Source organism: Schistocerca cancellata, chromosome 8 (assembly GCF_023864275.1).
Source record: "Schistocerca cancellata isolate TAMUIC-IGC-003103 chromosome 8, iqSchCanc2.1, whole genome shotgun sequence".
Taxonomy (NCBI): Eukaryota; Metazoa; Arthropoda; class Insecta; order Orthoptera; family Acrididae; genus Schistocerca; species Schistocerca cancellata.
The window spans coordinates 361,346,888-361,373,211 of NC_064633.1; the positions used below are offsets into that span (position 1 = coordinate 361,346,888).

Below are 26,324 nucleotides of genomic sequence, written 5' to 3' on the forward strand. Positions count from 1 at the left end.
ACTGTTTCTATGTTTCGATACAGTGTATCGATACATGGAACTGTTTCAGTGTTTCGGAACGGTTGTCGTTCACTGCTTCGAAACAGTGGTGTTTCATTCCGCCCCCGTCTCAGACCAGATTCGATCTCAAGCCAGACACGGAAACTGTATCGTTGTTTCAAAATAAGGCTGTATCAGTCCACCTGTGCCTGGAACGGACTAATTGTATCGAAACAGTGATGTTTCATTCCACTCTGTGTCGGACGAGATTCGGGCTCGGCACAGGTACTGAAACACAACATACCACTTCATGAACCTCTTTCAAGAGTGTCGAAATCTTTTTGACAAACAATAGCATGAAGCTTAAGATATCCGAAAATAAGGCTTCGTTTCTAGCTGACTGTCCTGTTTCGAAATGGCGTAACATCTGCTTTATAAACACTAACCAAACAATAAAACAACACATACTATTCACATTCAAAATAATAAATATGTGAAAATCATTCAGTTAAATTACACTTTTTTTATAACATACGCTTCTCTGTTCATGTACAGTAATCATATTAAAAAACGCAAGTAAGCCTACAACATTTTGAATAAAAAAAGGCGTAGAGTGACAGTTATTAGACATATACATAAATTTGATGTAGGTATAATTGCAAGCAATCTGACTAATCACTGATAGTGTAATGGTGTACGGGAAGGGCTGGGAAGCATGGTGAATTTATAGTAACGTTTCGAAACACCTTGAAAGACAAAAAAATTTCTGTTATATTTTGTTATTTATTCGAATTATTTGGCGTTATTTGTGAGTCTATAGTCACTGTGCCTATTATCCACAATGATTCCCTTTGTGTAGATGGAAATTAGCAGGATGGGTATAGTACCCATACTAACGGAATGTGTGTTTCTGCAGTTTGCTCCCACCTCCAGTTCCGTTCGTGGTGGTTCTTCTGTCTTCAGCTATGGCTGTCCTCAGCCAACTGAAAAGTATGAAAGTCACGCGACACGAAAGCAGCGCATTTGCTGCAGGAAATACGAAACTGCCAAGACGCCTAAGTGATAGTTTCATACTTTCTGTGACATGATTAGCGCTCTCGCACCTCATTTGTGTTTATATGGACATACTTACACAGTAGACATTCAAGATGATAAAATGTGTAGCTTTATTAGAATACAAAACACAAACTGTTTCACTGTTTCGAAACAATGTGTCGGAACATTACATTGTACTGTTTCATTTGTTTCGAAACAATTACGTGTTTCAGTTTGCCCATCTCTAATTTGAACCATTTTTTGAAGGACGACATTTCAAAGTTCGCGGCGTCAAAGAGAAGCAATACATTAGACAAACGATAAACCACAGTGGAAGCTCATAAGAGACGTAACTTTGTACAGGGAAATGTCAAGTGGGTGTGTCCAAGCTGCTGCGAAGTAACAGGACGTAGTATTTGCAAACGAACAGGAGAAAACGTGAGTAAGTACTATCAAAATGCAAAACAGAACCCATGAATGTAGAAACCACTCGAAATAGTTCTCTTTACCAAAGCTTCAAAAAATCGTTGTCGATGTCCACAGGTCCAGATCAATTACACGAAATCGCGTTTGATATATAAAACAAACTTGTCACAGCTAAGAACTTGGAAAATACGATAGCGGCAAGGACAGAAACGAACATATGCCATTAATTTCACCAAAATATACAAATTAAAGATCGGATGATAAAATTAATGCAGACGGTTTTCTAACATGCCTCATGTATGCAGATGTCTTGTGTCCTGATTTAGACTTGTGGCTTATTTTGCTGTGCAGGCACATGACACACTCAGTGTAAAATAAAATCTAAAGTGCACATATGATTTAAATGACAATGTAATCTGATGCATCATATTCCATAACCTAAAAAGATCTTGTATGTATGTATTTTCAGGAAAATAATAATATACCCACTGAGGATGCTACAACTGAGGTGAACCTTGTTTGGGTGATGAAGTAAAACAATAATTTGTGTGCTTCCAAATGGTGGACTCATCCTTAATTCATTTACATTTTTCTGCAAAACACTGGAACTGAGTCCAAACTCAAATAGGCCAATGATGTAAATAGACTGTTGTATTATAGAAGCTGAAACTCTCAGGAATACCTGCAATACTACCTTTACGACATACTTCTCCAGTTGGCCAACTCTTAAAGTTGCTGGGCATATAACTGATGAACTGCAAGAGGAAATTACCAACAAATGAAGACTTCAAAGGATGGTCTATGGACAAGTATTCCACAGGGGATACTCAGGATCCACTATTTTATGTCTATTAATAATCTTGTGTTACATATATATTTATTGTAAATGGTGTCGAAATAGCGGTAAGAAAATGTGTCGAGTAGCAAGTATAGACTGTTGGGTCAGGAGAACTAAGAAAACTGAATCCCTTTCTCCAAAACCAGATTTCACACAATTATGCCCAAAGTGATACAATGTAGTGGTAAAATATTGACATATTTTGTGAAAATATGTATAACACTGTTGAAAATAAAGAATGATAGCAGTCATAATTTTGTGAGATGTGGTCAGAGGTAAAAATGTAAAATGAGTGTTATGTTGTATATTTCTGTTGACAATGAAGAGAGATGCCAGCCTTAACATTGTGAGTTGTAGTCACATGAAAATTTAAAGTGAATGTAAATGAATGGACATAATAATCCATTGGCAATACTGATGAGATGACAAGAAAAAATTTATAGTCTATGAGGTCAGTGTCTATAATATTTTTACAAGGAGATGGGAGGTGTCACAGAATCCAATATTAAGACAAGAAATATCACATTAAGTGTACTTTGTATCTAAGAGCTGTCTTGGGAAGACAGCAGAAGCATTTGTGCAATGCATTTGTGCAATCATTTGCTCAAGCACAATCAGTATGGGACTGGCTCTCATTGGCCCTAAGTTTCCTTGAGAATTACACTGAGTTCTGTCTTGGAGCATCCTTTTAGCTTGTTGGTTCTTTACAGGTTTGAGTCCTGCAACAGCCCGCATGAAAGTCGCTCTTCAGTTGCATCAATCGAGGTAGGCCTTTGTCAGTCAAACATGTAATCCTTACTCCCTCTCATTATTTCTTTATGTCTGTCCATCCTGTCTTATGGCATTGTTTTGCACAAAAAAGAGTATAGCATTGAAGATAATACATGAGAAATAATTTACTGATATACTGTTTTTGTGTGTGTGTGTGTGTGTGTGTGTGTGTGTGTGTGTGTGTGTGTGTGTTTGTTTGTTTGTTTGTTTGTTTTGCTGCTGTTGATCATGGTAAGAAGCTGTGTTGGGTTCCAACTGACAAATCATCTCTCTGCTCTTATGCCCCTGCATTAGCCAACATGCATATGAAACGTCACGGTTGCAGAGTTAAGTGCAGTACGGTACTAAGCATTCCTACGGTGGGGTGAAAGCCCCGTAGCTATAGTAGTATTAAGTATTTGAATGTTGTTAATTTTATCACATTAATACACATGTATCTTAAACTACATGCTGTTCCAAGTCACATTTCATGGCCACTGTTACAAGGAGTGGAGACATTATTTCATTTTTGCAATAATGTCAAGAATAAAACAAAGCTCCTAAAATGTGAATACATGTTAGCAGCTATATGTGACAGTGGATGTAGGACACCATTCGTCGGTATTACCAGGTAACTTCTATGTTAAATGTTATTTGGCGCCGGCCGGGATGGCCAAGCAGTTCTGGGCACTACAGTCTGGAACCGCGCAGTCGCTACGGTTGCATGTTTGAATCCTGCCTCGGGCATGGATGCGTGTGATGTCCTTAGGTTAGTTAGGTTTAGGTAGTTCTAAGTTCTAGGGGGCTGATGACCTCAGAAGTTAAGTCGCATGGTGCTCAGAGCCATTTGAACCATTTGCTAATTGGCAGTGGGAACAATCATGGGTGTTAAATCATCAGGTGATTAAAAGACAGGGCTATTCAAAATCAAGAAACAGATTTCAGACATTTATATCTTCCAAATTACAAACGGTAGCAACATAATTCCAATGTTTCTGGACATACAACAGTTTAAATTTTGAATTCTAGAACTAGACTTGCATCAAAACTGTTTATTTCCTCAACATGAAGGTGATTCAAATGACTTCATCTTCATGCAAGATGGTACCCCGGCTCATTTCTCTAAGTACATCCAATGTTATCTCAATGACACCATTCCATGTGTTGGACTGGAAGAAGAGGAGCAGAAGATGAACATCACCAGTGACCTCCCAGGTCTCCAGATCTGACTTCTATGTCTGAGGTTATGTAAAAGACCAAAAGACCACTTTTTATCCCTCCCCCCCCCCCCCCCCCTTTTGTCTGACACCCTTGAAAGTCTGTGACATCGCATTGTTGAAGCTGTGAATTTGATAACAAGATACGAGCTGCATTGTGTGTGGCAGGCAGTGGGCCACCATTTTGATATTTGTCGTGTAACACATGGTGCTCACATTGAATACATAAAAATTTGAATTTTCTCTTTCCAGGAACGTTGGAGTCATGTTCCTATATTTCGTAGTTTTAAATCTCTTCCATCTTTTTGAATAAACGTGTAAAATTGTTATTTTATTCATTAAAAACATTAAAGTAACTCACACAAGAAATTTGATGCAAGATCCTTTTTTTCGACAGAAACAGAAGAACTAGAATAACACCAATGACTTTCTAGGTAATGTTGAAACATTGTTAAGATATAATACTATTAATCTCACAAATACTTTCATATTCCCTACTTTTTAGGTCAGCTACACTTTCCCAAAATTTTTCCAATAGAACAATGCTGAGCATTTGCCTTTCCTACTGCCAGTCTGGTACGCCCATTCCATTTCTTATTACTTTGCAATGTTATGCCTAGATATTTGAGTGATGTGAATATGTCAAGCAGCACACTACTAATGGTGTATTTGAATGTTGCAGTATTGCGTTTCCTAGTCACCTGTATTAACCTACATTTTTCTGCCCTTATAGCAAGTTGCCCCCCAGAAATTCTGTGCAGGTCATATTGTCTGCTCCTATAGTCACACAATGACAACACTTTCCCATAGAGCAAAACATCATCAGGTAATGGCAGTAAATTGCTGTGCAGCCTGTCAGTCAGATCATTTATGTGAATATAGAGTAACAGTGGTCCTATCACTCTTCCGTGTGGCACTTGTGGTAATACACTTGTCTCTGATGAACACCCACTGTCAATGACAACACTCTGGCATCTATTTTCTGAGAAGTCTTCAAACCACTTACATGTCCAGGAACCTTATCCACATGCTCTGACCTTTGTCAGCAGTGTGCAGTGGACACTTTCTGGAAAGTTAGGAATATGGAATCTGCCTGTTGTCCTCCACCAATGGTTTATAGGCTATTGTGAAAAAAATGTGAGCTGGGTTTGGCTTCAGTGATGCTTTCTAAATATGTACTGATTTGTGGTTACAAGCTTTTCTATTTTAAAGAAATTTATTATATTTATTTTAAATAAATTTATTATATTCAGACTCAGAATGTGTTCAAAACTTCTGCAGAAAACAATTGTTATGGATATTAGACGATAATTATAACATACTGACAGATTATACCAACAGAATAACAATATAAAAATATGTATTTTTTTAAGAATTCAGTACCATGTCATGGGAATATTCACATGACAAGGGAACTATTAGAACTTACCAATGATGTGTTTTTCTTTCTACCACACTATTGTAACTGAACTTGTAAGTTTTTGAATACTGGTACTATTCTGCTTCATGACACAACATACACCATTAAAAAATTAAATTATCAATACAATCAAACACGCAAACAAAATTGTAGCACTAAAATAATAGTGAACAATAAATGCAAGTCTTTTTCGTCTGCAGAAAAGTGTTATTACACATGAAGAAGTTACCTCATAATTGTTACAGTCATAAATATATTTGTATTTGATTGTTTAATGAGGAAGGTCAATAGCAGTTACTGATGAGAAAAGCATCTCTCTGTGTAATTTTCAGTTTTTTCTGGTACAATTTATGATTGAGAGTAAATGTTCTGTGTAAAACTACTGTCTGCAAACTACTGTTAGTCTGGAAACTATTCTGCTTAACAGGTTACGGGTCCAGTTTCAGTAAACTGTTGTTGGCAAATCTTCTAAACTGTATTTAGTACAGTTAAGTGTTAAAAAGAAAAATTTTAAGCATGCTAAAAAATACAGTTGCAAGTTGATGTTAAAGTGTCGACAAATGAGTTTAGAGCACTGTCAGTTGAATTTTGAGGTTAGAAACATTAACAGCTGAGTTTTGCGTTAAAAGATTTGCATTCAGAAAGTAACCTGTGATCATATAGTGTACACTTAGATCAAGGTCTGCAGAAATGGGTACGTTGCTTTATAAGGTACATAAATCATTACTCCAAGAATTTGACTGGTGTGGCTGGAAAAGGAAGATATTCAAGTACCACGAAGGTGTTTCGAATGTCATAGACAAAACATTACTGAAGCTCCAGCCACTCAAAGCATGTGCTGCAGAAATACAAATCAACAAGCTCAAGGAACTGTTTGATTTGTTTCCAAAGGCAAACATTTGTACAGTGTATATGACAACAAGTGCTTTTGTTTATGAAGTGTATCAGTGGTAATGAAAAGGGAAACAGCTAGTGATACATGAGCTGCCTTAAAGCAGCAAATTGATGCCACATTCAAGGATCAGTTGTTTAAAATTTGTACAGTCATTTTCACCATTAGTTGGAGATTGGCTGGTGGTTCAGATGCACTCTACACCAATCCCTTCTTTTGGTCAAATTGTGCCACAAATTTCTTTTTCCCCCATTTTGATTCAGTACCTCATTAGTTACTTGATCTATTCACCTAGTGTCCAGCATCCTTCTGTAACAACTCATTTCAAAAGCTTCTGTTCTTTCCTTGTTTGAAATGTTTATCATCTATATTTCGCTTCCACACAACTCTATACTCTAGACAAATATCTTCAGAAAATGCTTCATACCACTTAAGTTTATGTTGGATATTAACAAATTTCTCTTTCTCAGAAATGCTTTTCTTCCTATTGCCAGTTTGCATTTTGCATCTTCCATACTTATGCAGTCATGAATTATTTTTCTGCCCAAATAGCAAAACTCACCAACTACTTTTAATGCATAATCTCCTAATCTAATTTCTTCAGCATTACCTGATATAATTGGACTGCATGCCATTACACTTATTTTGCTACTGTTGATATTAATGTTATAACCTCTTTCCAAATCACTGTCTATTCCATTCAACTGCTCCTCTATTTCCTTTGCTGTCTTTACAGTGTTGTTAGCAGGCCTCAAAAAGTTTTTATTTCTTCTCCTTGAAGTTTAATGTGTTGTGTGAATGCCTCCTTGGTTTCCTGTACAGCTTGCTTGATGTACATATTGAAAAAACATTGGGGAGAGGTTAACACTTTCTCACTACTATCTCAGCTACTACTTTTCTTTGATGCCCTTCAACATTTATAACTACAGTCTGATGTCAATATTAGTTGTAGATAACCAACTGCTCCCTGTATTTCACTTCTGCTGCCTTACAACACAGTATGATTCCTGTATTTATATTCCAGTCAACATTGTCAAAAGCTTTCTCTAAATATACGAATGTATTAACCTAAAATTGATGATACCGTATTTACTGCCCTGTATGTTCCTGCATTTCCCTGGAACCCAAACTGATTAATTTCCACCATATTTCATGATTCTGTAAATAATTTGTGTACTTATTTAGCAGCCATGGTTTAATAATACTAGTTCAGTAATATACTAGTTCAATAATATTCACACCGATCAGCAACTACTTTCTTTGGGATTTGAATGATTACAATATTCTTAAAGTCCAGCAGTAACAGTAATTTGTCTATCTCTTACATCTTGGTGTACCAGGTAGAATGAGTTTTGTCATGACTGTGTAATATCTCTTTATATTCGATGAATTATTCTGATACAATTCTACCCTTGAATGACGTTTACTAATTTTCTATCTTCATACTTGCAGAATCCATGCGCAAAGTAGTTTCAGACAATAGCTATGCCATGAGCGCATAATTATTCTTTGTAGAACTCTCTGGTGGTTGTTAGAAAAAAGCTTCCGAGATTGTCTTTGTGCCGATTTGCCTGAGCATTGTTTGAAGAATTGTAATCTGAATACTGAGATTTATGACAAAAGATAACTGATACGAAATTGTACGATTAAAAGGATATATAGAAAGAAACATTCCACATGGGAAAAATATATTAAAAACAAAGATTCCATGACTTACCAAACGGGAAAGCGCTGGTAGATAGGTACAATAAAAAACACACAAAATTTCGAGCTATCGCAACCCCCGGTTGCTTCATCAGGAAAGAGGGAAGGAGAGGGAAAGATGAAAGGATGCGGGTTTTAAGGGAGAGGGTAAGGACTCATTCCAATCCCGGGAGCGGAAAGACTTACTTTAGGGGGAAAAAAGGACAGGTATACGCGCGCGCGCACACCCACACACACACACACACACACACACACACACACACACACACACACACACACACACACCTATACCTATTCACCGGAGATATGTGTGTGTCTGCGAGTGTATACATACACAGGTGCATCATGAACTGCTGAAACAAATACTTAGGTATACTAAAATGACAAAATTATGAAAAGCAAAGATTGCTACTCACCATTTAGCAGGGCAGGAGTGGAGGACGGTAAAGTGCTGCTTATGGGAGCATACATGGACAAGGTAGAGAGAGGGAAGGACGGCTAGGTGAAATCAGGAGGTTAGAAAGAGGGTAGGGTTAACGAGAGAAGTAAAAAGATTGTCATTGCGTTGGTGGTACCACACGGTATCCCGCTTGTCACTATTGATGCCACATCCGTTTACACCAATATTCCTAATGCCCTTTGCCTTGCCACTATTGAGCTCTTTTCGCAATGCCCAATGGATTTCACGCCTACAACCTACTTCCTAGTCACAATGACCAACTATATCCTAACCCACAATTACTTCCCCGTTGAAGGCATCACCAGCAAATAAATACAGGGTATGGCAATGGGCACCCGCATAGCAGCATTTTATGTCAACATACTCATGGGCCATGTGGAGGAATCCTTTCTAACCACCTAGAATACGAAAAACCTTACCTTGTTCACACTCATTTATGACATCTTTGCAATCTGGATCGTGTTGTGAGGGTGCTGTGCCCTATCCACAATCCTCCGGAACCTCAACAGCTCCTCTTGCACTCACTTCATCTGGTCCTCCTTAACCCAACAGGGCACCTTCCTTGATATTGACCTCCACTCAAAGATGGCTATGTCTGTACCTCCATCCATATCAACTCTTCCAACCACCAGAAATACCTCCACTTCAACAACTACCACCCATTTCATACAGCCTAGTCACCCATAGCTACTGCATCTGTAATGATGAGCAGTTCCACTTGAAATATACCATGGGTCTCGCTGATGTCTTCACAGACTGTAATTACATTCCCACCTTCATACACAAATAGATCTCCCATGCCTTATCTCTCCATGTACTGAAGTCCCACCATATTACCACAGAGGAGTATTCCACTTGTGACTCAGTACCGCCCAGGACTGGAGCAACTGAATCACGTGCTCTGCCACAGTTTCAACTACCTCTTGTCATGCACTGAAATGAGGGCTGTCCTAACCACTATCATTTCCACCCTTCCCACAGTGGTATTCTGCCATTTACCAAAACTACACAATATCCTCATCCATCCATACACAACTTCAGCTCGCAACTTCTTGCCTCAGGGCACATATCATTGTAATATACCTATATGCAAGACCTGTCCCATACATCGTCCTGCCACCACCTACTCCAGACCGGACACAAGCATCACCTATCCCATCACAGGCAGAGCAACCTGTGAAACCAGTCATGTTATCTACAAGCTAAGCTGCGACCACTGTGCTTGTTCTATGTGGGCCTAGCATCCAACAATCTGTCCGTGCGAATGTGCATGGTCACCAAGAAACAGTGGCCAACGCAGATGAGAACACTCTCTGCAGTATATCCTATGTTCCCGTAACCCTCCTGACCTCAGCCTTCATTAGCCATTGTCCTCCACCCTCCTACCGCCTTCCCTGCTCCCACTCCAGCACATTGACGATGGCCTTTTTGGCTGAAAGCTTAAATGTTTGGCAGTCTTTTTGTCCTGCCTATCTGCAGCTCAACATCTGCACTGTATGGTGAGTAGCAATCTGTATTTTGCGTAATTCTGTCATTAATCCATCCCAGATTTTCCACTGTTTGGTATATTAAAATGACAATTACAGAAGGAATTAATGCTGAGGAAACCGATAAATGCAGTATTGAAGCTTACAGTAATATCAATCATGTTGGGGAAAAGTAGACTAATGATGCTCTTCCTGAGTTTCAAAAAAATGGTTCAAATGGCTGTGAGCACAATGAGACTTAAACTTGTGAGGTCATCAGTCGCCTAGAACTTAGAACTAATTAAACCTAACTAACCTAAGGACATCACACACATCCATGCCCGAGGCAGGATTCGAGAGTGCCACCTTAACGGTCGCTCGGCTCCAGACAGTAGCGCCTAGAACTGCACAGCCACTCTGGCCGGCTGAGTTTCAAGGTGATGCAGTTGTGTGAAAGAGTAAACTATGTTAGTGTGTCATTCTTCTGCCAACTGGGGCTCAATATATAGATGCATGTGATGCTTTCAAATCATTTTTGTGGTTACATTGGCTTATGAGAGAACTTAGAGCCATTGATGGGCCTTCTGTTCTTAACTTACAATTAGTTGTACAAAGTACACACCATAAACTTTCAGATTTATAATGTAGTAGCAAGACAGAGCTTTCAAAACGAAATTTTCAATTGTAAAAGATTTCCAGGGGCAAATCTGGTTTTAGAGTTGCTGACAATTTCAAAGGTAGCATAAGTAGGCAATGGTTGACTAAAACTGGTGAAAGAAATGCAAGACAAATGGGTAGCTTTTAAAGATGAAATAGTGAGATAACAGAGAATCAAATAAGCAAAAAGACAAAGTTCAGTGGAAATCCTTGGTTAACGTATTAGTTATTGAAGATAAGTAACACAAGGAGAAAATGTAAAAATGCAACAAATGAATCAGACAAAAGGAATTACACATATCTAAAAAATGAAATTGATATGAAGTGCAAATTGCCAAAACACCAATGGCTGGATGAGAAATGCAACGTTACAGAAGCATGCATGACTATGGGAAACATAGACACTGTCTATAGGAAAAGTAGAGAGATCTTCATAGAAAAGGGAATCACTGTCAGCAAATTTAGAGCTCAGGTGGCAAGAACATACTAAACAAAGAATGGAATATTGAAAGTTGAAATGTATATGTAGACTAAGGAAAAGAAACTCGAAGACAGAAGAACTAATATAAAGAGAAGCACAAATAGATGAAGATGACGTGGGAGATACAATTCTACGAGTGAATTTGACAAAACACTGAAAACGTCAAAACAAGGTCACTCAGAATTACTGAGGTCCTTGAGGGAACCAGTTGTAATTTTTTCTCCTGTCTACGTAAGTATGTAGTTCTCAATTCATTCGAGCAGTCAATCATTCATAATAAGAAACACAGTCGTAACTCAGTCACTCTAAATGATTCACAAATTTTACTTGTTAGAATGAAATCAGGCGATGATTCTTCTTCTCTGCTGGCTCGTGCTTTGCGGCAGTCTGTCAATCTGTAGGAATAAAATGCCTCATATTTTTGGGAGCATTGTATAATCAGTCTGGAAACCTCAGATCAAGCGGTTATTTGGCTTTGATGAAGTTTAACCTTCTGAAGAAGTAATGGAGCTCTTGGATTATTAAATGCAGTTTCGTATCCAGTCTTTCAGAAGTCTGATTAACAACTACACAATATATCGATGAATGTAATTAATTCTCAAATGTCAATTAATGTAAATTGTTACACACCTTTTGTATGAAGGAGCAATATATATATATATAATAGAGGGAAACATTCCACGTGGGAAAAATATATTTAAAAAGAAAGGTGATGAGACTCACCAAACAAAAGCGCTGGCAGGTCGATAGACACACAAACTAACACAAACATACACACAAAATTCTAGCTTTCGCAACCAACGGTTGCCTCGTCAGGAAAGAGGGAAGGAGAAGGAAAGACAAAAGGATATGGGTTTTAAGGGAGAGGGTAAGGAGTCATTCCAATCCCGGGAGCGGAAAGACTTACCTTAGGGGGAAAAAAGGACAGGTATACACTTGCACACACACACACACACACACACACACACACACACACACACACACACACATATCCATCCACACATACACAGACACAAGCAGACATTTGTAAAGGCAAAGAGTTTGGGCGGAGATGTCAGTCGGGACGGAAGTACAGAGGCAAAGGTGATGTTGAAAGACAGGTGAGGTATGAGCAGCGGCAGATTTAAATTAGAAATTAGCGGAGATTGAGGCCTGGCGGATAGCGAGAAGAGAGGATATGCTGAAGGGCAAGTTCCCATCTCCGGAGTTCTGACAGGTTGGTGTTAGTGGGAAGTATCCAGATAACCCGGACGGTGGAACACTGTGCCAAGATGTGCTGGCCGTGCACCAAGGCATGTTTAGCCACAGGGTGATCCTCATTACCAACAAACACTGTCTGCCTGTGTCCATTCATGCGAATGGACAGTTTGTTGCTGGTCATTCCCACATAGAATGCATCACAGTGTAGGCAGGTCAGTTGGTGGATCACGTGGGTGCTTTCACACGTGGCTCTGCCTTTGATTGTGTACACCTTCCGGGTTACGGGACTGGAGTAGGTGGTGGTGGGAGGGTGCATGGGACAGGTTTTACACCGGGGGCGGTTACAAGGGTAGGAGCCAGAGGGTAGGGAAGGTGGTTTGGGGATTTCATAGGGATGAACTAAGAGGTTACGTAGGTTAGGTGGACGGCGGAAAGACACTCTTGGTGGAGTGGGGAGGATTTCATGAAGGATGGATCTCATTTCAGGGCAGGATTTGAGGAAGTCGTATCCCTGCTGGAGAGCCACATTCAGAATCTGATCCAGTCCCGGAAAGTATCCTGTCACAAGTGGGGCACTTTTGTGGTTCTTCTGTGGGAGGTTCTGGGTTTGAGAGGATGAGGAAGTGGCTCTGGTTATTTGCTTCTGTACCAGGTCTGGAGGGTAGTTGCGGGACGCGAAAGCTGTTGTCAGGTTGTTGGTGTAATGCTTCAGGGATCCCGGACTGGAGCAGATTCGTTTGCCATGAAGACCTAGGCTGTAGGGAAGGGACCGTTTATGTGGAATGGGATTTAGAGTAGGACCAGGTGAATCTGATGGAACCAAAGGAGTTGAGGTTGGAGAGGAAATTCTGGAGTTCTTCTTCACTGTGAGTCCAGATCATGAAGATGTCATCAATAAATCTGTACCAAACTTTAGGTTGGCAGGCCTGGGTAACCATGAAGGCTTCCTCTAAGCGACCCATGAATAGGTTGGCGTACGAGGGGGCCATCCTGGTACCCATGGCTGTTCCCTTTAATTGTTGGTATGTCTGGTCTTCAAAAGTGAAGAAGTTGTGGGTCAGGATGAAGCTGGCAAAGGTAATGAGGAAAGAGGTTTTAGGTAGGGTGGCAGGTGATCGGCATGAAAGGAAGTGCTCCATCGCAGCGAGGCCCTGGACGTGCGGGGTATTTGTGTATAAGGAAGTGGCATCAATGGTTACAAGGATGGTTTCTGGGGGTAACGGATTGGGTAAGGATTCCAGGCGTTTGAGAAAGTGGTTGGTGTCTTTGATGAAGGATGGGAGACTGCATGTAATGGGTTGAAGGTGTTGATCTACGTAGGCAGAGATACGTTCTGTGGGGGCTTGGTAACCAGCTACAATGGGGCGGCCGGGATGATTGGGTTTGTGAATTTTAGGAAGAAGGTAGAAGGTAGGGGTGCGGGGTGTCGGTGGGGTCAGGAGGTTGATGGAGTCAGGTGAAAGGTTTTGTAGGGGGCCTAAGGTTCTGAGGATTCCTTGAAGCTCTGCCTGGACATCAGGAATGGGATTACCTTGGCAAACTTTGTATGTGGTGTTGTCTGAAAGCTGACGCAGTCCCTCAGCCACATACTCCCGACGATCAAGTACCACGGTCGTGGAACCCTTGTCCGCCGGAAGAATGACGATGGATCGGTCAGCCTTCAGATCACGGATAGCCTGAGCTTCAGCAGTGGTGATGTTGGGAGTAGGATTAAGGTTTTTTAAGAAGGATTGAGAGGCAAGGCTGGAAGTCAGAAATTCCTGGAAGGTTTGGAGAGGGTGATTTTGAGGAAGAGGAGGTGGGTTCCGCTGTGACGGAGGACGGAACTGTTCCAGGCAGGGTTCAATTTGGATAGTGTCTTGGGGAGTTGGATCATTAGGGGTAGGATTAGGATCATTTTTCTTCGTGGCAAAGTGATACTTCCAGCAGAGAGTACGAGTGTAGGACAGTAAATCTTTGACGAGGGCTGTTTGGTTGAATCTGGGAGTGGGGCTGAAGGTGAGGCCTTTGGATAGGACAGAGGTTTCGGATTGGGAGAGAGGTTTGGAGGAAAGGTTAACTACTGAATTAGGGTGTTGTGGTACCAGATTGCGGTGATTGGAATTTTGAGGTTTTGGAGGGAGTGGAGCTGGAAGTGGGAGATTGAGTAGATGGGAGAGACTGGGTTTGTGTGCAATGAGAGGTGGTTGAGGTTTGCTGGAAAGGTTGTGAAGGGTGAGTGAGTTGCCTTTCCGGAGGTAGAGAGAGAGAGAGAGAGAGAGAGAGAGAGAGAGAGAGAGAGAGAGAGAGAGATTACAATTCTTCAAACAATGCTCAGGCTAATCGGCACGAAGACAATCTCTGAAGCTTTTTTCTAACAACCACCAGAGAGAGTTCTACAAATAATAATTATGCACTCATGGCTTAGCTATTGTCTGAAACTACTTTGCACATGGATTCTGCAAGTATGAAGATAGAAAATTAGTAAACGTCATTCAAGGGTAGAATTGTATCAGAATAATTCATCGAATATAAAGAGATATTACACAGTCATGACAAAACTCATTCTACCTGGTACACCAAGATATAAGAGATAGACAAATTACTGTTACTGCTGGACTTTAAGAATATTGTAATCATTCAAATCCCAAAGAAAGCAGTTGCTGATCGGTGTGAATATTATTGAACTAGTATATTACTGAACTAGTATTATTAAACCATGGCTGCTAAATAAGTACACAAATTATTTACAGAATCATGGAAGATGGTGGAAATTAATCAGTTTGGGTTCCAGGGAAATGCAGGAACATACAGGGCAGTAAATACTGTATCATCAATTTTAGGTTAATACATTTGTATATTTAGAGAAAGCTTTTGACAATGTTGACAGGAATATAAATACAGGAATCATACTGTGTTGTAAGGCAGCAGAAGTGAAATACAGGGAGTAGTTGCTTATCTACAACTAATATTGACATCAGACTGTAGTTATATATGTTGAAGGGCATCAAAGGAAAGTAGTAGCTGAGATAGTAGTGAGAAAGTGTTAACCTCTCCCCAATGTTTTTCAATATGTACATCAAGCAAGCTGTACAGGAAACCAAGGAGGATTTCACACAACACATTAAGCTTCAAGGAGACGAAATAAAAACTTTTTGAGGCCTGCTAACAACACTGTAAAGACAGCAAAGGAAATAGAAGAACAGTTGAATGGAATAGACAGTGATTTGGAAAGAGATTATAACATTAATATCAACAGTAGCAAAATAAGGGTAATGGCATGCAGTCGAATTATATCAAGTAATGCTGAAGAAATTAGATTAGGAGATTATGCATTAAAAGTAGTTGGTGAGTTTTGCTATTTGGGCAGAAAAATAATTCATGACTGCATAAGTATGGAAGATGCAAAATGCAAACTGGCAATAGGAAGAAAAGCATTTCTGAGAAAGAGAAATTTGTTAATATCCAACATAAACTTAAGTGGTATGAAGCATTTTCTGAAGATATTTGTCTAGAGTATAGCCTTGTGTGGAAATGAAATTTGATGATAAACATTTCAAACAAGGAAAGAACAGAAGCTTTTGAAATGAGTTGTTACAGAAGGATGCTGGACACTAGGTGAATCGATCAAGTAACTAATGAGGTATTGAATCAAAATGGGGGAAAAAGAAATTTGTGGCACAATTCGACCAAAAGAACGCATCTGAACCACCAGCCAATCTCCAACTAATGGTGAAAATGACCGTACAAATTTTAAACAACTGATCCTTGGATGTGGCATCAAATTGCTGCTTTAAGGCAGCTCATGTATCACTAGCTGTTTCCTTTTTCATTACCGCTGATACACTTCATAAATAATAGCACATGTTGTCATACACACAGTATCAATGTTTGCCTTAGGAAACTGATTCAAACTGTTCCTTATGCTTTATTACTTTTATTTCTGCAGCACCTTCTTTGATTTGCTGGAGCTTCAGTAATGTCTTGTCAATGAAATTCATAACACCTGCATGGTAAATGAATACCTTCCTTTTCCAGCCTCACCAGTCAAATTCTTGGAGTAATGATTTATGTACCTTATAAAGCAACGTATCCATTTCTGCAGACCTTGATCTGAGTGTACACTGTACAATCACAAGTTACTTTCTGAATGCAAATCTTTTAACCTAAAACACAGCTGTTAATGTTTCTAACCTCAAAATTCAACTGACAGTGCTCTAAACTCATTTGTCGACACTTTAACATCAACTTGCAACTGTATTTTCTAGCATGCTTAAAATTTTTCTTTTTAACACTTAACTGTACTAAATACAGTTTAGAAGATTTGCCAACAACAGTTCACTGAAACTGGACCCATAACCTGTTAAGCAGAATAGTTTCCAGACTAACAGTAGTTTGCAGACAGTAGTTTTACACAGAACATTTACTCTCAATCATAAATTGTACCAGAATAAACTGAAAATTACACAGAGAGATGCTTTTCTCATCAGTAACTGCTATTGACCTTCCTCATTAACACTTTTCTGCAGACGAAAAAGACTTGCATTTATTGTTCACTATTATTTTAGTGCTACAATTTTGTTCGTGTGTTTGATTGTATTGATAATTTAACTTTTTAATGGTGTGTGTTGTGTCATGAAGCAGAATAGTACCAGTATTCAAAAACTTACAAGTTCAGTTACAATAGTGTGGTAGAAAGAAAGAAAAACACACCATTGTTAAGTTCTAATAGTTCCCTTGTCATGTAAATATTCCCATGACATGGTACTGAATTCTTAAAAAAATACACATTTTTATGTTGTTATTCTGTTGGTAAAATTTATCAGTATGTTATAATTACGGACTAATATCCATAACAATTATTTGCTGCAGAAGTTTTGAACACATTCTGAGTCTGAATATAATAAATTTCTTTAAAATAAATATAATAAATTTCTTTAAAACAGGAAAGCTTGTAACCACAAATAAGTACATATTTAGGAAGCATCACTCAAGACAAACCCAGCTCACCTTTTTTTCACGATACCATATAAACCATCGGTGGAGGACAACAGGCAGATTCCATATTCCTAGCTTTCCCGAAAGTGTTCACTGCACACTGTTGATAAAGTTCAGAGCATGTGGATAAGGTTCCTGGACATGTAAGTGGTTTGAAGACTTCTTAGATAATAGATGCCAGAGTGTTGTCATTGACAGTGGGTGTTCATCAGAGACAAGTGTATTACCACAAGTGCCACACGGAAATGTGATAGGACCACTGTTACTCTATATTCACATAAATGATCTGACTGACAGGCTGCACAGCAATTGCAATTTATTGCCGTTACCTGATGATGTTTTGCTCTATGGAAAAGTGTTGTCGTTGAGTGACTGTAGCAGCAGACAATGTGACCTGGACAGAACTTCTAGGTGGTGTGATTAACTGCAACTTGCTATAATGGCAGAAAAATGTAGGTTAATACAGGTGACTAGGAAAAGCAATACTGCAACATTCAAATACACCATTAGTAGTGTGCTGCTTGACATAATCACATCACTCAAATATCTAGGCATAACATTGCAAAGTAATAAGAAATGGAATGGGCGTACCAGACTGGCAGTAGGAAAGGCAAATGCTCAGCATTGTTCTATTGGAAAATTTTTGGGAAAGTGTAGCTGACCTATAAAGTAGGGAATATGAAAGTATTTGTGAGATTAATAGTATTATATCTTAACAATGTTTCAACATTACCTAGAAAGTCATTGGTGTTATTCTAGTTCTAGTTCTGTTTCTGTCGAAAAAAAGGATCTTGCATCAAATTTCTTGTGTGTGTTACTTCCATGTTTTTAATGAATAAAATAACAATTTTACATGTTTATTCAAAAAGATGGAAGAGATTTAAAACTACGAAATATAGGAACATGACTCCAACGTTCCTGGAAAGAGAAAATTCAAATTTTTATGTATTCAATGTGAGCACCATGTGTTACACGACAAATATCAAAATGGTGGCCCACTGCCTGCCACACACAATGCAGCTCGTATCTTGTTATCAAATTCACAGCTTCAACAATGCGATGTCACAGACTTTCAAGGGTGTCAGACAAAAGGGGGGGGGGGGGATAAAAAGTGGTCTTTTGGTCTTTTACATAACCTCAGACATAGAAGTCAGATCTGGAGACCTGGGAGGTCACTGGTGATGTTCATCTTCTGCTCCTCTTCTTCCAGTCCAACACATGGAATGGTGTCATTGAGATAACATTGGATGTACTTAGAGAAATGAGCCGGGGTACCATCTTGCATGAAGATGAAGTCATTTGAATCACCTTCATGTTGAGGAAATAAACAGTTTTGATGCAAGTCTAGTTCTAGAATTCAAAATTTAAACTGTTGTATGTCCAGAAACATTGGAATTATGTTGCTACTGTTTGTAATTTGGAAGATGTAAATGTCTGAAATCTGTTTCTTGATTTTGAATAGCCCTGTCTTTTAATCAGCTGATGATTTAACACCCATGATTGGTCCCACTGCCAATTAGCAAATGGTTCAAATGGCTCCGAGTACCATGCGACTTAACTTCTGAGGTCATCAGTCCCCTAGAACTTAGAACTACCTAAACCTAACTAACCTAAGGACATCACACGCATCCATGCCCGAGGCAGGATTCAAACATGCAACCGTAGCGACAGCGCGGTTCCAGACTGTAGTGCCTGGCCACCCCGGCCGGCGCCAAATAACACTTAACATAGAAGTTACCTGGTAATACCAACGAATGGTGTCCTTCATCCACTGTCACATGTAGCTGCTAACATGTATTCACATTTTAGGAGCTTTGTTTTTTTCTTGACATTATTGCAAAAATGAAATAATGTCTCCACTCCTTGTGACAGTGGCCATGAAATGTGACTTGGAACAGCATGTAGTTTAAGATACATGTGTATTAATGTGATAAAACTAACAACATTCAAATACTTAATACTACTATAGCTATGGGGCTTTCACCCCACCGTAGGAATGCTTAGTACCGTACTGCACTTAACTCTGCAACCGTGACGTTTCATATGCATGTTGCCTAATGCAGGTGCATAAGAGCAGAGAGATGATGTCTCTGTAGAAACCCAACACACGTTCTTACCATGATCAACAGCAGCAAAACAAACAAACAAACATACATACATACATACACACACACACACACACACACACACACACACACAAACAGTATTTCTCAGGTATTATCTTCAAAGCTATACTCTTTTTTGTGCAAAACAATGCCATAAGATGGGATGGACAGACATAAAGAAATAATTAGAGGGAGTAAGGATTACATGTTTGACTGACAAAGGCCTACCTCGATTGAAGCAACTGAAGAGCGACTTTCATGCGGGCTGTTGCAGGACTCAAACCTGTAAAGAGCCAACAAGCTAAAAGGATGCTCCAAGACTGAACTCAGTGTAATTCTCAAGGAAACTTAGGGCCAATGAGAGCCAGTCCCATACTGATTGTGCTTGAGCAAATGATTGCACAAATGCTTCTGCTGTCTTCCCAAGATAGCTCTTAGATACAAAGTACACTTAATGTGATATTTCATCTCTTAATATTGGATTCTGGGACACCTCCCATCTCGTTCGTAAAATATTATAGACACTGACCTCATAGACTATAAAATTTTTCTTGTCATCTCATCAGTAGTGCCAATGGATTATTATGACCATTCATTTACATTCACTTTAAATTTTCATGTGACTACAACTCACAATGTTAAGGCTGGCATCTTTCTTCATTGTCAACAGAAATATACAACATAACACTAATTTTACATTTTTACCTCTGACCACATCTCACAAAATTATGACTGCTATCATTCTTTATTTTCAACAGTGTTATACATATTTTCACAAAATATGTCAATATTTTACCACTACATTGTATCACTTTGGGCATAATTGTGTGAAATCTGGTTTTGGAGAAAGGGATTCAGTTTTCTTAGTTCTCCTGACCCAACAGTCTATACTTGCTACTCGACACATTTTCTTACCGCTATTTCGACACCATTTACAATAAATATATATGTAACACAAGATTATTAATAGACATAAAATAGTGGATCCTGAGTATCCCCTGTGGAATACTTGTCCATAGACCATCCTTTGAAGTCTTCATTTGTTGGTAATTTCCTCTTGCAGTTCATCAGTTATATGCCCAGCAACTTTAAGAGTTGGCCAACTGGAGAAGTATGTCGTAAAGGTAGTATTGCAGGTATTCCTGAGAGTTGCAGCTTCTATAATACAACAGTCTATTTACATCATTGGCCTATTTGAGTTTGGACTCAGTTCCAGTGTTTTGCAAAAAAATGTTAATGAATTAAGGATGAGTTCACCTTTTTGTAAGCACACAAATTATTGTTTTACTTCATCACCCAAACATGGTTCACCTCAGTTGTAGCATCCTCAGTGGGTATATTATTATTTTCCTGAAAATACATACATACAAGATCTTTTTAGGTTATGGAATATGATGCATCAGATTACGTTGTCATTTAAATCATATGTGCACTTTAGATTTTATTTTACACTGAGTGTGTCATGTGCCTGCACAGCAAAATAAGCCACAAGTCTAAATCAGAACACAAGACATCTGCATACATGAGGCATGATAGAAAACCGTCTGCATTAATTTTATCATCCGATCTTTAATTTGTATATTTTGGTGAAATTAATGGCATATGTTCGTTTCTGTCCTTGCCGCTATCTTATTTTCCAAGTTCTTAGCTGTGACAAGTTTGTTTTATATATCAAACGCGATTTCGTGTAATTGATCTGGACCTGTGGACATCGACAACGATTTTTTGAAGCTTTGGTAAAGAGAACTATTTCGAGTGGTTTGTATATTCATGGGTTCTGTTTTGCATTTTGATAGTATTTACTCACGTTTTCTCCTGTTCGTTTGCAAATACTACGTCCTGTTACTTCGCAGCAGCTTGGACACACCCATTTGACATTTCCCTGTACAAAGTTACGTCTCTGATGCGCTTCCGACTGTGGTTTATCGTTTGTCTAATGTATTGTTTCTCTTTGACGCCGCGAACTTTGAAATGTCGTCCTTCAAAAAATGGTTCAAATTAGAGATGGGCAAACTGAAACACGTAATTGTTTCGAAACAAATGAAACAGTACAATGTAATGTTCCGACACGTTGTTTCGAAACAGTGAAACAGTTTGTGTTTTGTATTCTAATAAAGCTACACATTTTATCATCTTGAATGTCTACTGTGTAAGTATGTCCATATAAACACAAATGAGGTGCGAGAGCGCTAATCATGTCGCAGAAAGTATGAAACTATCACTTAGGCGTCTTGGCAGTTTCGTATTTCCTGCAGCAAATGCGCTGCTTTCGTGTCGCGTGACTTTCATACTTTTCAGTTGGCTGAGGACAGCCATAGCTGAAGACAGAAGAACCACCACGAACGGAACTGGAGGTGGGAGCAAACTGCAGAAACACACATTCCGTTAGTATGGGTACTATACCCATCCTGCTAATTTCCATCTACACAAAGGGAATCATTGTGGATAATAGGCACAGTGACTATAGACTCACAAATAACGCCAAATAATTCGAATAAATAACAAAATATAACAGAAATTTTTTTGTCTTTCAAGGTGTTTCGAAACGTTACTATAAATTCACCATGCTTCCCAGCCCTTCCCGTACACCATTACACTATCAGTGATTTGTCAAACAGATTGCTTGCAATTATACCTACATCAAATTTATGTATATGTCAAATAACTGTCACTCTACGCCTTTTTTTATTCAAAATGTTGTAGGCTTACTTGCGTTTCTTAATATGATTACTGTACATGAACAGAGAAGCGTATGTTATAAAAAAAGTGTAATTTAACTGAATGATTTTCACATATTTATTATTTTGAATGTGAATAGTAAGTGTTGTTTTATTGTTTGGTTAGTGTTTATAAAGCAGATATTACGCCATTTCTCATGCTATTGTTTGTCAAAAAGATTTCGACACTCTTGAAAGAGGTTCATGAAGTGGTATGTTGTGTTTCAGTACCTGTGTCGAGCCCGAATCTCGTCCGACACAGAGTGGAATGAAACATCACTGTTTCGATACAATTAGTCCATTCCAGGCACAGGTGGACTGATACAGCCTTATTTTGAAACAACGATACAGTTTCCGTGTCTGGCTTGAGATCGAATCTGGTCTGAGACGGGGGCGGAATGAAACACCACTGTTTCGAAGCAGTGAACGACAACCGTTCCGAAACACTGAAACAGTTCCATGTATCGATACACTGTATCGAAACATAGAAACAGTGGCCAAGTCTAGTTCAAATGGCTCTGAGCGCTATGGGACTTAACACCTGAGGTCATCAGTTCCCTAGAACTTAGAACTACTTAAACCTAACTAACCTGAGGACATCACACACATCCACGCCCGAGGGAGGATTCGAACCTGCGACCGTAGCGATCGCGCGGTTCCAAACTGTAACGGTTAGAACCGCTCGGTCACACAGGCGGCGGCGTCCTTCAGTACACGCAGCTGGTCTCTCAGACCCTTGCGGTTTCTATCTTTCTGACTTTGCATTTAGCTGTATGTTATGGAGGAAAGCGTTATTAAATGAAGTAATATCATTAAAAATCAGTTCAGCATTTAGCTGTATGTTATGGAGGAAAGCGTTATTAAATGAAGTAATATCATTAAAAATTAGTTCAGTAAATATATTTAAAGGATAAATTTAATATTTTGGTCAAAAATATTTACACAAATGGAGATACATAAAATTTAGCTGTTATCAAAATAATGGATGTATTCAGTCAGATATTTTGTCGATACAGTCTTGGCACACAGTAACAGAATGTTCAAGGCAAATGTATTCCTTGCAGTTCTTACAAATATATCTTGTTTTTCTGTTTTTGCTTCTGCAGTCCACACACCGTCCTCGTGAAGTCGCAGTTGACTCCACTTCACAAATTTTCACACTGCAAAGCTCTCCAATTCTTTCAGTTATCTTCCTTGGCAATGTTTGTGACATTACTCTTTGCTGAAGATGATCATGCAGAAGCGCAAATAAAGCTGCCTCAAAAACTCTCTTCTTCTCAGTTGTTCTTTCTGATTTGAGTTGAAAATAATAGCAGCATTTATCGCAGCTGTATGTTCATGATGCGATAAAAAACAACCATAGGACATCTTGTGTGTCTAGCTACATTGTATGTTGCACTCATTCCGTCTATAACGTCAACTCCACCATCCTCGTGAAGTCGCAGTTGACTCCACTTCACAAATTTTCACACTGCAAAGCTCTCCAATTCTTTCAGTTATCTTCCTTGGCAGTGTTTGTGACATTACTCTTTGCCTAAGATGATCATGCAGAAGCGCAAATAAAGCTGCCTCAAAAACTCTCTTCTTCTCAGTTGTTCTTTCTGATTTGAGTTGAAAATAATAGCAGCATTTACCGCAGCTGTATGTTCATGATGCGATAAAAAACAACCATAGGACATCTTGTGTGTCTAGCTACATTGTATGTTGCTCTCATTCCGTCTACAACGTCAACTCCACCCTTAGTAAGGTTATAGAAAGTGATAATGTCTTGTTTTTTATCATTCCCTGTATTTTCGTCAATATTTTTTATTGTGGTGCATCGTTGACAGTAGTGATGCCACTCTATTTCGTTTCGGCTCATAAGAGACTAAGATGCAATTTTTCTGAAACCCAAACATAGATGACTTTTCTTGTCGTATTTTAGTGTTAATAAATCGCCTTGGGACTTATCTCTTGTTCTTCCTCAGGGTACCAAAGATGGTCTTCTTCTTCTTAATCAATGTGTTTGCAAGCCCGTAACTTGTAAAATAATTCTCGCAAGTTATGTTGTGGCCTGTATTCAGGATAGGTTGGCAAAGTCTCTGAACAAGTTCAACTGGTCTGTTGTCCTGTCTGTAAGGGCCTTCATGCTGTTGCGCACCATATACCTCCATGTTGAATGTGTAAAACATTCTGGCATCCACTACTGCAAAAATCTGTACTCCATACTTGTTTTTGCTTATTTGGCATGTAATGTCGGAATCTGCATCTTCCACGGAATGCTTCTAGTTTTTAATCAGCTGTCACTGAAAAGAGCGACTTGATGTGATCGACAGGCATACTAGAGACACTGCTAACACATCTGTGCAAAGCTTCATCGGATTTTCACTGTTTCGCGACGTATCGTACCTTATTTTCTGAGCAGCCCTCCTATACTGGATAGACAAAACGATGTTAACATTTTCATGGCCAGAACATTCAACGTTAACCACACATGTGGTAGATTGGTTTGATGCAGCTCTCCACATGTTCTGTGCGAGCCTCTTCAGCTCTACATAACTACTGCAACCCACACCCAGTTAAACCTGCATAACAGTTTTCAAGCCTCGGTCTCCCTTCTCCCTCTACAGTTCTTAATCCCCACACTTGCCTCTGTTGCTAATCTGAATTATTGATGCCACAGGATGTTTCGTTTCAATCCATCCCTTCTTTTAGTGAACCTGTGATACAGATTTCTGTTTTCCCCTAACTCGCTTCAGAATGTCCTCATCAGCCATCATATCTAACCATCTAATCGTTACAATTCTTCTGTAGCGCTTCACTGCAAAACTTTTACACTCTTCTTTTGTCAACTGTTTTTTGTCAATGTGTCACTTTAGTACAAAGTTACCCTCCACGCACAGTCCTTCAGAAAGGACTTATTAACATTTACATTTATAGTCAGTATTAACATATGCTCTTTTCCAGAATTGATTTTCTTTGTCTAGCCAGTCTACATTTTATATCCTCTCTAGTTTGGCTGGACATCGTTTTATAGTTTTGTAATCATCCATACATGTTTCAGCACTGTGTGCTATATTCAGTGGAGTTCTTCTAGTTTTCTTCTGAAAAATTATTCTATGTTATCCTCTTGTGTAGCTTATATGAACTGCTGTCTCAAAGATATTTACATATACTAAGGACAATTACTGGGTGTCAAATATTTTAGATTTGTCTACATGTAGCATATAGTGAAAACACATTACACTGAGTTGAGACATTATATGTTGTTCACTCAAGCAATGTTTAAAATTTAAAATATGACACCACAGCCAAAGATCCAACGGATAGTAGTTTGTATCCCTTGTTTGTTTAGTAGTTAATCTGTTCACTTAATTTTTACACTTCCTATAGCGCGACATTTTGAATGCTACAAGTTCCTTGTCCTACAGTTGTGCTGCTGTTTTTTGTTATCAAAAACATTGTTTCGTTCCAAACCTAGAATTTGAGGAACGTTTTGTGCAAATCTAGCCTGATTTTTGACACCAGCGAATTTCTCCTTCAATTTGATCGCTAAAATGTTGCTATTATGGTTTACACCATTCTTCATTAGTACGTATTTAATTTGTACGTCCTTGACTAGACTGTTGAGTATCCTGAACATATACTATTTTTTCCTACTTTCAGTCGGAAGGGTAATGGCGTAATCGAGTAGTGGCGCTGATTCATATCCTCTATGCTCATTCACCTTTCTTTTGAAATCTGTAAAAACCGCCGAGTATGACAAACCAGAGCACTGAATGACTTTTTGTTTCAGATTAATCCAGAACATACGATACCAACTCTTTCGTCAAACAGGTGGTGCTATTTTCCACTGGGAGAGCTTCAGGTTGTTGATTCTGAAAAATAGGAGGAAAACATGACATTGAATGTTTGGTTATGTCATGGACGTGTGCTCGAATATAATGATCTTCACCATAAGAATTAGCAAGGATTACAAAAATATCGGTCACGTGAAACCCAACCGAATTGGTATGCCACT

The 26,324-nt window shown here is 39.0% G+C and overlaps 2 long non-coding RNA genes across 2 annotated transcripts in view; one reads left to right on the forward strand and one right to left on the reverse strand.

Annotated features, from left to right (window-relative positions):
- Positions 1–2,744, forward strand: part of LOC126094901 (uncharacterized) — a 43,943-nt gene extending 41,199 nt beyond the window's left edge. The window contains exon 3 of the long non-coding RNA XR_007521893.1: positions 2,730–2,744. This is a non-coding gene — a long non-coding RNA (uncharacterized LOC126094901). The remainder of the gene's footprint in view (positions 1–2,729) is intronic.
- Positions 2,745–20,333: 17,589 nt separating this feature from the next.
- Positions 20,334–21,750, reverse strand: LOC126094896 (uncharacterized). Its single transcript, XR_007521889.1, has 2 exons — positions 21,415–21,750; positions 20,334–20,957 (listed from the first exon to the last, which is right to left on the reverse strand). It is a non-coding gene; the product is annotated as an uncharacterized LOC126094896 (long non-coding RNA).
- Between the last annotated feature and the right edge of the window lie 4,574 nt (positions 21,751–26,324).